Source organism: Gymnodraco acuticeps, unplaced genomic scaffold (assembly GCF_902827175.1).
Source record: "Gymnodraco acuticeps unplaced genomic scaffold, fGymAcu1.1, whole genome shotgun sequence".
In the NCBI taxonomy this organism is placed as follows: domain Eukaryota; kingdom Metazoa; phylum Chordata; class Actinopteri; order Perciformes; family Bathydraconidae; genus Gymnodraco; species Gymnodraco acuticeps.
The window spans coordinates 3,794,532-3,807,688 of record NW_022991187.1 but is presented as its reverse complement, the minus strand read 5'-3'; the positions used below and the strand labels follow the sequence as shown (position 1 = coordinate 3,807,688).

Below are 13,157 nucleotides of genomic sequence, written 5' to 3'. Positions count from 1 at the left end.
TTCTGTCCTTTAAGTAGGATTCAAACCAATTTAGAACTGTTTCCGAAAGTCCCACCCAGTTTTCCAGTCGGTCTAGTAATATGCTGTGGTCAACAGTGTCAAACGCAGCACTGAGATCTAATAATACTAACACTGAAGTTCTGTCACTGTCTGTGTTTAAGTGGATGTCATTAAAGACCTTTACAAGAGCAGTCTCAGTGCTGTGGTTTGGACGAAAGCCTGACTGGAACACATCAAAACAGTTATTTAAATGCAAGAAATTACTCAACTGTTGAAAAACAACTTTTCAATGATTTTACCTAGAAATGGCAGGTTTGATATGGGCCTGTAATTGTTCATTACTGAAGCATCTAGATTATTTTTTTTAAGAGCGGTTTAATGACTGCAGTTTTCAGGGCCTGTGGAAAAATACCTGAGTGAAGAGATTTGTTTACTATATGAAGTAGATCTGAGGCCATGCAAGGCAAAACATATTTGAAAAATCCTGTTGGAATAATATCAAGGCAGCAAGAGGAGGATTTCAGAAGTTGAATAATGTCCTCTAGGTTTTTATCATTAATCTGATGGAATTGTGTCATGATGTCTGAATTGATGTTAAGTGGAGATAGGGACAACACATTTGCTGTTCCTGATGCAGAGGCACTGACTGCTTGTCTGATTTTCTGAATGTTGTCAGTGAAAAAGGCAAAATCATTGCACGCCCTGGTGGATAGAAATTCAGAGGCTACTGACACTGGGGGGTTAGTTAGTCTGTCGACGGTAGCAAACAAGGCACGTGCGTTGTTGTTGTTTTTGTTTTTGGTAATGATGTCAGAGAAGAACGATTGTCGTGCGTTTTTCAATTCCAAATTATAAAGGCCAAGTCTCTCTTTATAGATTTCAAAGTGAACCTGGAGATTTGTTTTTCGCCACCTGCGTTCAGCTTTTCGACATTCTCTTTTTTCTGTTTTCACGGTCATGGCCTTTCTCCATGGAGATATTTTCTTGCCAGACACTTCCTTTAACCTAGTTGGAGCAATGGCATCTATAACATTTTAATTTTTGAATTAAAATGATCTACTAGCTCATTTACTGAGATGTTAGCAGGGGCAAGTGTGGAAGAGAAATTCTGAGTAAACATTTCCCTAGTATTTTCAGTTAAACATCGCTTTGTGGTTACCCTTTTTGAACATTTTTGTGAACAGAAATAGAGCTCTAAAAAAACACAGGAATGGTCAGAGAGTGCAACATCAGTCACCACAACCTTAGAGATATTCACACCCTTTGAGATAATTAAGTCCAGAGTGTGCCCCTTATTGTGCGTGGGCTCCGTCACATGCTGAGTCAGTCCATAGCTATCAAGAACACAAAATAGTTATTTAGCCCCTCTGTCCTGGGGGTTGTCAACATGGATGTTAAAATCACCAACAATGACTAGACGGTCAAAGTCAATACACACTATAGACAGCAGTTCAGTAAAGTCATCAAAAAAGCTTGCACAGTATTTGGGTGGTCTATAGATATTTAGGAACAGAGCTCGAGAGGGCATTCAGCCGAAGGGCCACATATTCAAAATAATCAAAGTTTCCATACGATGTCTTCCTGCATTGAAGGGAATCATTGAACAGAATAGCAACTCCACCCCCTTTCTTATGCATTTTTCCTGACTCATAAAACTAAAGTTGGGAGGGGTTGATTCGATAAGAACAGCTGCACTGTTATTTTGTTCAATCCAAGTTTCTGTTAAAAACATAAAATCGAGATTGTGCTCAGTGATAAAATCATTGATTCAAAATGTTTTTCCTGCCAAAGACCTGACATTTAATAAAGCTAGTTTAAGTTTGTTAAACACACTATCAGTCATGTTTTTTGTAACAAGCTGTGGCTGACATGGAATCACTGCTAAATTAGATACACTCACAAACGTTTGAGCGCTTCCTGTTTCTATGATTCACCGCTCTTAATCTAGTACCTATCAACACAGATATCGGCAAAGCTACTGGCAGGCAGGGCCCCGACATGTCCTGGAAAGAGTTGAGAGTGCCATACGCCCTTGAGCCTGGACCCATCACATATCAGTAAGAGTTTGTTGTGTTTTGTACACACACATCCTTATCAGGCTTCGGAGACTGCAGATGCCCCCTCGAAGGGAGGGGAGGTGGTCGAGATGGTGCAGGGGTAGAGGACATGCTGCCAGGGGGGGGAGGTGGTTGACGTAGGCGCGGTGATGAGGACGGGGGAGATGGTGCGCGTCTCCGCGGTGATTTTGGTGGGAGTCGTTGAGGAGCGGGGGTAAAGGACATGGTGCCAGCCCTGCGTATCGCCTTCGTTTGGTCTTTGAACTCCAGGAAGGAATCGGTGCCAACCCTCTGTATCTCCTTTGTGTGTTCATCGATCTCCAGGAGGGTGGGCGAGGGGTGAAAGGGTGAACGGAGTATCCTCAAAGGCGTTGACAGGGGGGGGGGGGGGGGTGACGGGCAGTGGAGACTCCTCCATTTGTCTCATAGGTCTCCCATAATCAGAACATTCCTCAGGCAGGTGCAGTGATAATTCTTCAGGGTTTTCTGCGTGATGTGTTGTGTCTTTCTCCTGTTTTGATTCCTCTTGCCGCTTGTCCTTGGCAGAGGGAACAGATTGATGACGCAGGCAGTTGAATATGTTAGAGATAAACAATTTCACTCCTGACTTGTTCAGGCAAACTCCATTTGCCTTGAAAAGATGTCTGCGATCCCAGAAAAAGTTAAAATTGTCAATAAAATGAACAGAATGGTCAGTACAGGCCGTTGAAAGCCAGGTGTTCAGTGCAAACAATCTGCTGAATCTCTCCACTCCTCTTCTGACTGGCGGTAGAGGGCCACTGATGAACACCTCTGCATTTAGAGAGCTGGCAGTTTCCAACAAACATTTAAAGTCTTCTTTCAGCACTTCTGACTGTTGTTTCACAACATCATTTGTTCCAATGTGCAGTACCACATTCTTCACAGTCCGATGTTCAGCCCCAATATGCAGGATCTTCTCAGCCAAGTCAGAGACCACATCCTTGGGAAAACAGAGTACTTTGGTGTTGTTCTTATTACACAGACCTTTTACATCTCTTACAGCAGTCACCCACAATCAGAGTTTCAGGCCCAGTCGTTAGCTTTCCCTCTAGCCTTTTACTTTTAGAGTAGCTATTGGTCCTTACCCTGCTGCGTGAAGAGGACAGGTTATCCAGGTCATCAGATCTCCGGTTCTCGGTCAGCGGAGCGTATCTGTTCTGGATTGGCACACTTGGTGGTTTAGGAGGATTGTTTGTAATTCTCCCTTTAGCAGCTGTCCACTGCTGTTTCCTAGTATGAATAGGGGTTGAAGAGGCGCTCTTCCTGGGTGATAACAATGCAGGCCAGCCGGTCGCATCACAGATTTCGGAGCTCTGGGCTCTGCCTGTTATCCGTCCTCCCAAATCCCATGGAAATGATTTACTCTTAGGCTTTGCACCCAGAGAGTTCCAGGGAGGACTACCACTTGTAGATTTATTACCCGGTACACAGCCCTCCTGTTCCTTGGAATCCTTGTAGCTGCTAACTAGCTGTGAGTTAGCATACCCTTCTCCATTATTTTGCAACACTGGTAAAGTCGTGTCATTCCCACGACATAGTCCATTCACTTCCACGTTAACTTCCAACCGTTGCATTTTCATTTCCAACACAGCCATCTTCTGTATAAGTTTCTGGAAGTCATCTGTAGAGAACGGAGGCATTTTGCTACCAACTAGCTAAATAGCAGTAGCCTACCAGGCTTTAGCTGTTGCTAGGCCACGCTATTGTAAGACTGACGTCGTCGTAAAAATGTTGAAATATGGCTGAAACCCTCCGTCTATTTACGAAGATGAACTGTCCCAGTGATAAGTTAATGTCCAGGAGCCGCTGCTCAAAGTTTTCAGAGAATAAGAATAGGAAAATCAGCATAAAAAGTAAGCAGAGGCAAGAGCAAGCAGAACAGCATCTGCACTGTAAGAAAGATAAGCAAGCAAAAGGTAGACTAAAAGCTTTAGGAATCCAAAGTATGACATATAATAAGTACCCTGTATCAAGATTGATGCAAAACAAGTGACATTTGACCTTTTTAGAGAGGTTTAGCAAATAAAACCCACTTCTGGGGTCATTTGGGTGTATTTTCCATATCTCTGGCCCCCCTTGGTCGATGTTGCTGATTGACATCTCTTTCTAATCGTCAGAGCCAATGGAATAGGGAAAGTTCCCATACACACACAGCTTACCAAAAAGGAGTGACAGAGGCTGCTTCTCAGGTCGATTAAATGAAATCCTTGCTTCCCTCACTTGCGTCGTTTCCCTGCGTTTAGTCCCTCCCACCAGGGAAGCATGGAGGGACGCAAGGAAACCACGAGAAGCAGGGAAATGAGTTTTAAGAGCAATGGGACGTCATTTCCTCCGGAGCGTCACGTGAAGCGACATCCGTTTGTGATGACGCTGCACAGCTGTGATATATGAATGATAATGGGACACATCAACGTCTGCACTCACAGTGCCGCGGACTGTAGGCAACGTAATGTTACTTTGATCCGGTTACTTATGTTGTGGCAAATATTTAATTAAGCATTCTTAACATAATAGTATGTTATAGTCAGACTGCTCTGAAGATGGGAGGTGATGTCCTATTCATTTTCACGTTCACATAGTCGGTGATTTTGGCCGGCCGTCTTTCCTGCAACGGCAGTTTAAACTGTATTTCCTCCGCACACTGAGCTCTGATTGGTCAGCAGGCGTGGTGCTTTCGCTGAGTTGATCTCTTATCCTGGAACCTATCCTGCTTGGAGCACAGACTAGGTTCCAGGATAAGTCTCCATGGAGATCTAGCCCGCTAAAAAGTTAACCAGCTTCGTAGTACCGGAAATCCCAGAATGATCTTGCTAAACGAAAATCCTGCTTCGTAGTATACCCCCCAGGTTAGCCGCTCAGCATAAGTTACCATGGAGATCTAGCCTGCTAAAAAGAAAACCAGCATCGTAGGACCGGAAACCCTGAGTTTTCCCTGAAGTTAGCCGGCTAAGCGAAAATCCTGCTTCGTAGTACAGGCCTCTATTAATCCTACACTGAACAAATATGATATTGAAGCCAATTAACATTGCAGCCAATAAAAAAACTGCATAGTTGTCATGACAATATCCATATCAAATGGAAAAGGCAATTTAAATATACAAAGGTGTGTATCCTTCTCGTCTAGTTATGTTGTACAATGCTGCATTAATTTGGGGTCAAGGTCACATATGGAAGCTATTGCAACAAAAAAAAAAAAAGTTTATTTGTTAGTTTTATATTAATCTAAAACTACTCTGTCAGGCTTGAAAATAACAGATAACTCTATCTTGTGAACTTTGGACTAAAAGGGGTCTCTGTACCCTTACATAGTCTATAGTGGATGAGTTCTGTTGTAGAAAGGTGTCTCATAGCTGCTGTCACTCTGTATCGCTAAAGAGAAGTCCTCCACCGCTTCACCTAAATCCACCCGGAGGTACTTTATCTGTCCGCGGTGCAAGCAGTGGCCAAATGACTGGCTTTACAATCCCTGTGGAAATATGACAACGTTGAACGTCTCTAAAACAATACATGTAATGAAATGACAAAGTGACAGAACACGATGGACGTTAGCTTTAACCGGGACACAGAATTTGACGGGTAGCAGAATACGCTGCAACACTAGTACAGACATCGCCAACAATTGAACAAAGAGTACCTGGACTGTAAGTAGGAGATAAACTTTGTATACAGTTGTTCTGCACATTTGAAGTTCTAGTTTTTAAACTCAGAGTGAGCATTTTCAAGTATTTGAGGGTTGTCTTGCTCCATTGGCTGTGAATTCTGTTAAGGTTTGTTGTGTTCCCTAAAGGCGTAAGTGACGACATGCAAAAAAAAACCCAATCATGTTTTAGTGCGTCTCAAGTAGGCGGGGCAATAATAACTTCAGAACGTCTTTCATTTAGCGCCTAAATCAACTTATCATTTTTAGTGTTTATTATATAGGATATCATTGCTACATATGTTGATGCTTCTCTGCATTTTCTTGAAATTATGAGGGTACTGGTTGACACAGAACCTGCTTTTATTAATATGTCCCTTAAAATTGACCACAGAAGATGCAATACATTGATAAAAGAGACATATAAATAAATGTGGCTTTTTTTTTTTATTCTTTTTTTTTTTTTAAATACACGAGTCGTTATGGTCATCCATCAATATAAAAGGCAGTACAGTACATTCATTGATAAAACTGTTCCCCTGGTCGTCCCAAACAAAACAATGAAACAATTACATAAGGTGCAAATGACAAAATGTAAACACTTGTAGAAAATATTCAAAGGTTAGCCAGAATAATTGCCCCAGAGGAGATCTGCCTTTGGCGTGTTGAGTCGGTGCTTCTTCGCTCTGCAAACCAAGTAAAGATTACCAACTGCACATCCAGATCGACTACATTTGTTCAGACTCGGTCACTTACCCTTTTTTACACCTGCAGGTCTTGAGTAGCTCTGACCTGGAGGATGCACACACTGGCCTCTGCAGGAACCATCTGCCTGGCTGCTTGTGTCACAAATCACTGCATCACAGTGGACATAGATCTGTGGACGGACAGGATGATTTTAAACATGGCTACATGCAGCAGTGGCTAAAAGACTCCAGATTTGGATTTACAAGTCTTACCTGGTCTTTCAGAACCTTGTCATCTTTAGTGAAAGTGAACATCTTTACAGAGAAGCGCTTGATGTGGGACGGGACTAAAACTCTGGAGTCACTCACAACGGGATGGAAAATTGTTGCATAGCTGTCATTGCGATTCTCACAGCTATTGAAGGAATTTGAAAGTTAATAAAGCAGCAGTTAAACAAATGAAATGAGTAGTTAGTAGTTAGTTTTGCACAACATTACCTGTCCACAATGATGTCCCAGCTTGGCAGAGATGTCCTATCTTCATAAAGGGTTGCCCAACAGTTCTCAGCAATGAGTTCCAAGTGCGGGTCGGTAGAATGCATCAGCTCCACCTCAAAATACAGAGGCTGCTGCAGATATTTCACCACTGGATAATCCTCTGCTTGGTAGAAGAGCTCGTAGGATGGATCTGCAGGCAAAGAGTCCCGTTAGAGAAAGGAGGCCTGGCCATTTACAGTTTCATTTCAAACCTTTATTTAATCAGATCGGTCCCTTGAGATCATAGATCTCTTTTTCAAGAGAGACCTGCAAACTGTGTTTTGTATGCATGAACAAGATGTTGTAAAATTCCACCATGCCTTGGGAAAGCCTCATCTGCACCATCAGCTGGCCGGTGCCGATCTCTGCAGCGGGCTCATAGGTTCTTGGTTTAGCGCTGAAGGCAACAGTCTGAGTCTCATTGACCACATAGAAGCAGGAAATGGTTTGCCTATTAGGGGAAAAAATAAAATATATAAATTAGGGATGCACGATATTGTTTTTTTTTTAAACAGATACCGATAACTTCCTGCTTCTCAAGACCGATAATAAAAAAGATTTACGCCACTAATTATTTTAACGCATGTGTATTTTTTTCCTTGGCCGCCCCGTAGTTTCAGAGTGCATCGAGTTTAAAATACCATCTACAAGCTGATGCTGACAGCCCCGCTCCTGCCGCCCGCTTGTGGCAGACCACACTTCCACGCTCACCGACTGGCCATCTGGAGGACCGGGAGGGTGTGTATGTGTGGCCCGAGCGAGCGAGAGAGACCTTACGTGCATTGTTGTTGTTAGCATCTGGTGCTAGCTAGCTGCGCTAATGGATATAAGGAGCTGTTTAAATGAAAACAGAGGAGCGACATTTCGCCACAACTGCGCCGAGCACTTGACTTTATGCAGGAAGCCAGACAGTGGGATATTGTACGAAAAGTCAGCACACTCCGCACGGATAGTGCGCAACATGATTGCAGCGTCCAGGCAGCTCCGGTTCGAGCATATGCCTCGAGTTGCACATAGCTCCAACGCCCATACCACCGACGACATGTTTGTTTACTGTCCTGGCTTCACAGCCGCACACCATTTACGTCCACAGCCAGGCATATGAGTTAGGGCGCGCTGGATTTGTGAAGAACTCCCCTCTTTCCTAAACCACAGTACTGGCAAAACGGGAGGAGCCGAGTTAAAAACAAGCACCCCTCATCCCAATCCACCCACACCTTAGTATTATTTTCACCCAAAAAATATATTGTATATTATCGGGGCTATTAATACTGGTATCGGGTTTATCGGGATGACGTCATAATTCCTAATATCGGACCGATACTTATCGTGCATCCCTAATATAAATGCATACATTGAAGGTGTTCATCTCCAAGTATACAGAATCAAATATTTTACCTGTAATCAGGATCAACTGGTGATGTGTTGGCTGCTCCTTTGGCGTTGTTTGTAAGAGAGGCGGATCTCATTTTCATACATCATGTAGTTGTCAAAGAAACTATTTAACAACAAAACGCATTAACATTTGACAAAAAACCCTTTTGATATTTAAATGTGATTCACACTCACCGTTCTGGTGGTTTCCACAGGTATCCACACTGAAGGAGAAATATGCAACGCGATCGTCGCTGAACTGTGGTGTGCAGGACTGGTCCTTTAGCGTCAGCTGACTTGGCTTCAGATTACGAGTCGATTCAACCTTCACAGCCACAGCGGTCATTGTGCCATTGGGGTGGCACTCTGGAGGAAGAAGCAGGCAATGTGTAAAGCAACACAAATCCATCAATTAAAGCAGCAAATATACTTACATGTTCCATCTTACCTGTTGCTTTTAAGGGGAAATAGCAAGCCAGATAGAGATCAGCAAGCACCCAGTCGTTTGCACGATCCAACAGAAGCAGGTCAATTCTGGATTTGACTGATTCTGCAGTGAGCAGCTGTGGAAAAGAAAGTAAAGTTAGCCAATGCAGAAGATCTATGGTGGGATTTTGTAGTTTTGACATACCTCGAAAACAGCGTCCTTGGCAGTGTATGGCAGAATGAGGCTGAGGTGTGTGCCGTTCTCATATAAATTGTAGTCTTCAGCCATCTCAGCCGTCAGCTCTCGAGGTCCAACGATAGCCTTGAATTAGAGCTGTGACTCCCAAACTTCACGCTGATGTAAAACTGGTTCTGGTCACAGGTGCCAGCCATGATGGGTAACACTAGAGCAGCAAAAACATGCATTATCCATTTGATTGTGTAGCTTTTACTCTTATATACGTTTTATTTAATTTTAGAAAACAACAATTTTGCAATGAAGATATTGTCAAAGCAAATTCAATATGATCTCACCAATATCCTGCAGAGAGGCCTGCAGGTCGACCGGGAGAGCAAAAGGAGTTTTCTTCAGGCAGGACCGATCAACCCAAAGATCAGAGGGAGGAAGTAGGATGTAACCAAGCGCTCAGGATTCTGCAACAATGAAATAAAAGCTCAGCAACACTGAAAATATGCTGGTACAAAGTGATATTTTGAATCTATAATGTCATACATGTTTTAAGACAACATCGGCATCAAAGGGCACTTGAAGAGAGAAGCTCTTGGAGCCATTAACCAAGCTGTGTTCCTGGACTGTGAAGCCTTTGGCATTGCTCTCCTCAACAGTGAAGACCCCGGTGGAGAAGGTGATGTTCCTCAGCTCAACGTCATGGAGGAAGGTTCCCAAGAGAACGCTGAACACCCGAGTCTCTGGGATAGTGTCTGAGGAACAGAAAGTGGCAGGTTTACAACTTCTAAACCAGCCTCAACATTGATAGAGAAAAATTGAGTGCTATTTAAAAAAAACAAAAAAGTGCCCTTTGTAAGCAAAAGTAGATTTTGTACTTGGCTTCGAATCCCATCCAAACACACCATTTTGCAAAAACTGAAGACTTTATTTAATGGGTTTAGCAGTCTTTAGGATATATCCGAGCAAGCCCGAGTTCAAATGTCATTTTTTTTCATACCTACTAGAAAATGTGACTTACCATCCTGGATTTGGGGAGATTGAGGCATCAGAGGGGTCATGATGGGGAACAAAACCTTGTATCTGGTATCATCTTGGGTGTCATCTTCTCTCCACAGTACCTCAAGCATGGGCTCCACAAAGTAGGTGATGTGGTACTGGTAATCTGGGGCATGGCTCTGCAATAATTCATGACATTTCAATCAAAATGCAAATGCACTAGTGACTCTTGCATTTCTAATCTAGAGATTTCCCCAACCTTTGTAGTAACCCATCAGGCGAGCCCACTGGGATCTCGACGACGATGTGGAAGTCTGTGGTGCTCAGTGTGTACCCCCGTGCGGCCATCTGAGATCTATCAAGCCTCTGCCCGTTGATTCCCATGTGCATTTTCTGAGACTGTAATTCTGCCGTCCAACAGAGGAGTCACACGGCGAGGTACGTGCCAAGAGATCATATCCTCGGTTGAAGAGGACACCACCTGTTAATGACAACATTGAGCTGTTGAGGTTAACTGTGCAACAATTAAGCTTACTGTGAAGGAAATATGTTGCTCAGGACTCACCTTTGGGACAAGCAGCTGCCAAGTTCACTACATTCAGACCCTGTGGTGCCATGTAGTAGGCGCTCACCCTGAAAACTTCCATGGGGACTCCAGCCACCCTAAAGAGAGGAGAGGTTTAATATAATTGACAAGGAGGGAAAGGAAAGAAACACTGTATAAGAGTGTGTTGCTTACATCCTCTGAATAAGTCTCTGCTGTATTGTACGGGCTTCGCATAACCAGGCGACTAGAGGTAGTTTTTGGCAGCGTAGCCGGCTTGTTCAGCCTCTTGCAACACCATGGCCACTGGTTCTGGGGTGTAAAACGTGATCTTCCAGATACCTTGTGATGCACCAGAGGCCTACAGGAAAGAACAAATAATAATTAAATCCTCATTGGTGTAGGGAGGAATTGAACTGTAGTATCTGAACAGTTTTAATTCAACATACTTCAAGATTGGCGTTGAGCTTCTCGTCTTTACCATCCCGAGTCTGACCCTTAGCTTCAGCATCAAGGTTAGCCATGTGGTGCGAAACCTAAAACAGAAAATGGTGGTTTTAGCATTCGTTTCCATACACACAAGATGGTGGACTCATCAATGTAAAGATGACCTACTTCCATGTAGTTCCTGTCGCAGAGGAGCTCCCTGGAGGCCCAGCGAGTGTAGATGCAAGTCTGAGACACATCATGACTGACCACGTCTGATGGATTCTCACCGTACATCTGGAGTCTCAAGCCAACGTTAAATGTAGCATCATCCTATAAATATAAAAAAACTAAATTAAGTGAAACTCCCTAATATTCTTTGGTTCCAGCTTCTTTGTCATTGGAAATGTAATATCCTTGCCTTCAGGGACACATTTGAAGTCTAAATGGATATTTGTGTATGAACCAATCAAGTCAAGAAAGTACCTAGTAGATTCATTGAGGAATACAGTTTGAGTGGAAGCAGTGCTAATATTTTAGGGATGTACCAAACAAAAGGGAAATGTACTTTGGGTCTTTTAACGGTAAGGGGTTACAAATAAATTCAGGGAAACACAAAAATGGGAGCAACCATGTGTTTGTTGAGCCATTAATTCAGTCACTTGACAGAATTAGCACAGCTAAACTTGGTAGAAAATTACATTGAATGCTGTTAAACCACTTTAGCTCAAAACAAACCTTGTTGTCCACAAAGCAGCCCATCAGGGAGGTGTAGATTCTGGTGTTACCCCACGGGTCAGACTCCATGCTGTATCCACACTGAGCAGCCATACTAGGTGTTAACAAAATGTGCTTGGTGCCATCTGAGGGGAGAAAATAAGCTTTGTCAGGGACCCCTTTCCTCAGTGATGAACCAATCAGCTGCATTATTAGCAGTTAATACTTACTGATAGCCTCCACCTCAAGCTGGTTTCCCACTGCTAAAGCCTTGTCCAACGACAGTCTCATTACATTTGCGGCACAGTCAGACCTTAACCCACTGCCTGTTAAAAGAAAAGGCTTGTGAGGAGAATGTAAACCGACTTAATATACTGTGTAAAATGACTTAATGAGAATTTAAGCTTACTTGACTGCGAATTTAGCTTCACATTAGGCCTGGCTTGACACAAGATGATAGCTGCAGCCATCATAACAAACTTGAAACACATAAAACACATAATTTAGAGACAATTAAGTACACACATAGAAAGAAATCTACAATAAATGTAACTTACATGTTCCCAAGCCTCAGCATGTTGCAGTTTGTAAGCAGTAACACCAAAAAGAATACAGTCAGTATCAGAGCTTGGCAATGTCCAGCACACCCTTCCAACAAAAACCACAAGTCTAAAATGAAGGGGACTGGATGATTAACTGAGACATCAGCAGCTGCTTTATATTCCACTTAACGACAAAGCACAGGTGAGGCTTGTTAAGGATTCTCCACACACACACACACACACACACACAGCACACACACACACACACACACACACACACACACACACACAACACACACACACACACACACAACACACACACACACACACACACGGTGAGCTGATGTATGCCTAGTTTATTAAGAACATATTGTAAAAACATATGTATGGAAAGGAAAAACACACATTTTTCAGTAGTGTAAAAAAAGTATTTATTGTTCAGCAAAAGTAGATTTGTATTTGATATTATACATAAATTACTTTTTTTTATTTGAAGAAGCAACAAAATAATCCACAGTTAATAATAAATTAAACTTTTCCTTAAAATCACATGTGCTTTTGATTTTTCCTTTGAGCCTCCTTATAATGACTGTAATATAACACTTGATTATTGTTTGTATATATTCTCAAACCACTAAGGATGCACTAACATTTATTACAGACAGTAAAACCCGAGCTTATCGTTTCACCCGGGTCGATTTTTCTGCTCTGTCCAATTATGCAATGATATATGTTCATTTATGAGGCCATAACAATATGTTCCAACTGGAAGAGTGTTGAGTCAGTGCAGAAGAAGGAATAATCAATGCTCTGCTTAACAAAAACCATATCAAAATGTCGCACCCATCCCTGTGGGATTTCTACTTGGTTTCATAGGTTCAAACTGAATGTTTTTGCAGCAATAGTTTTATTTTCATTGTTTCTGTTCCTTGTGTAGGTTATTTTTATGTGGTTTGTGTTTACTTTAAGGTTCATCTTCATTCTGATATCTTTAATCAAAGGGT

At 42.6% G+C, this 13,157-nt stretch overlaps 1 pseudogene; it reads right to left on the bottom strand.

The window, feature by feature from the left end:
* Nucleotides 1-6,282: 6,282 nt before the first annotated feature.
* LOC117560980 lies at nucleotides 6,283-12,084 on the bottom strand (annotated as a pseudogene).
* Between the last annotated feature and the right edge of the window lie 1,073 nt (nucleotides 12,085-13,157).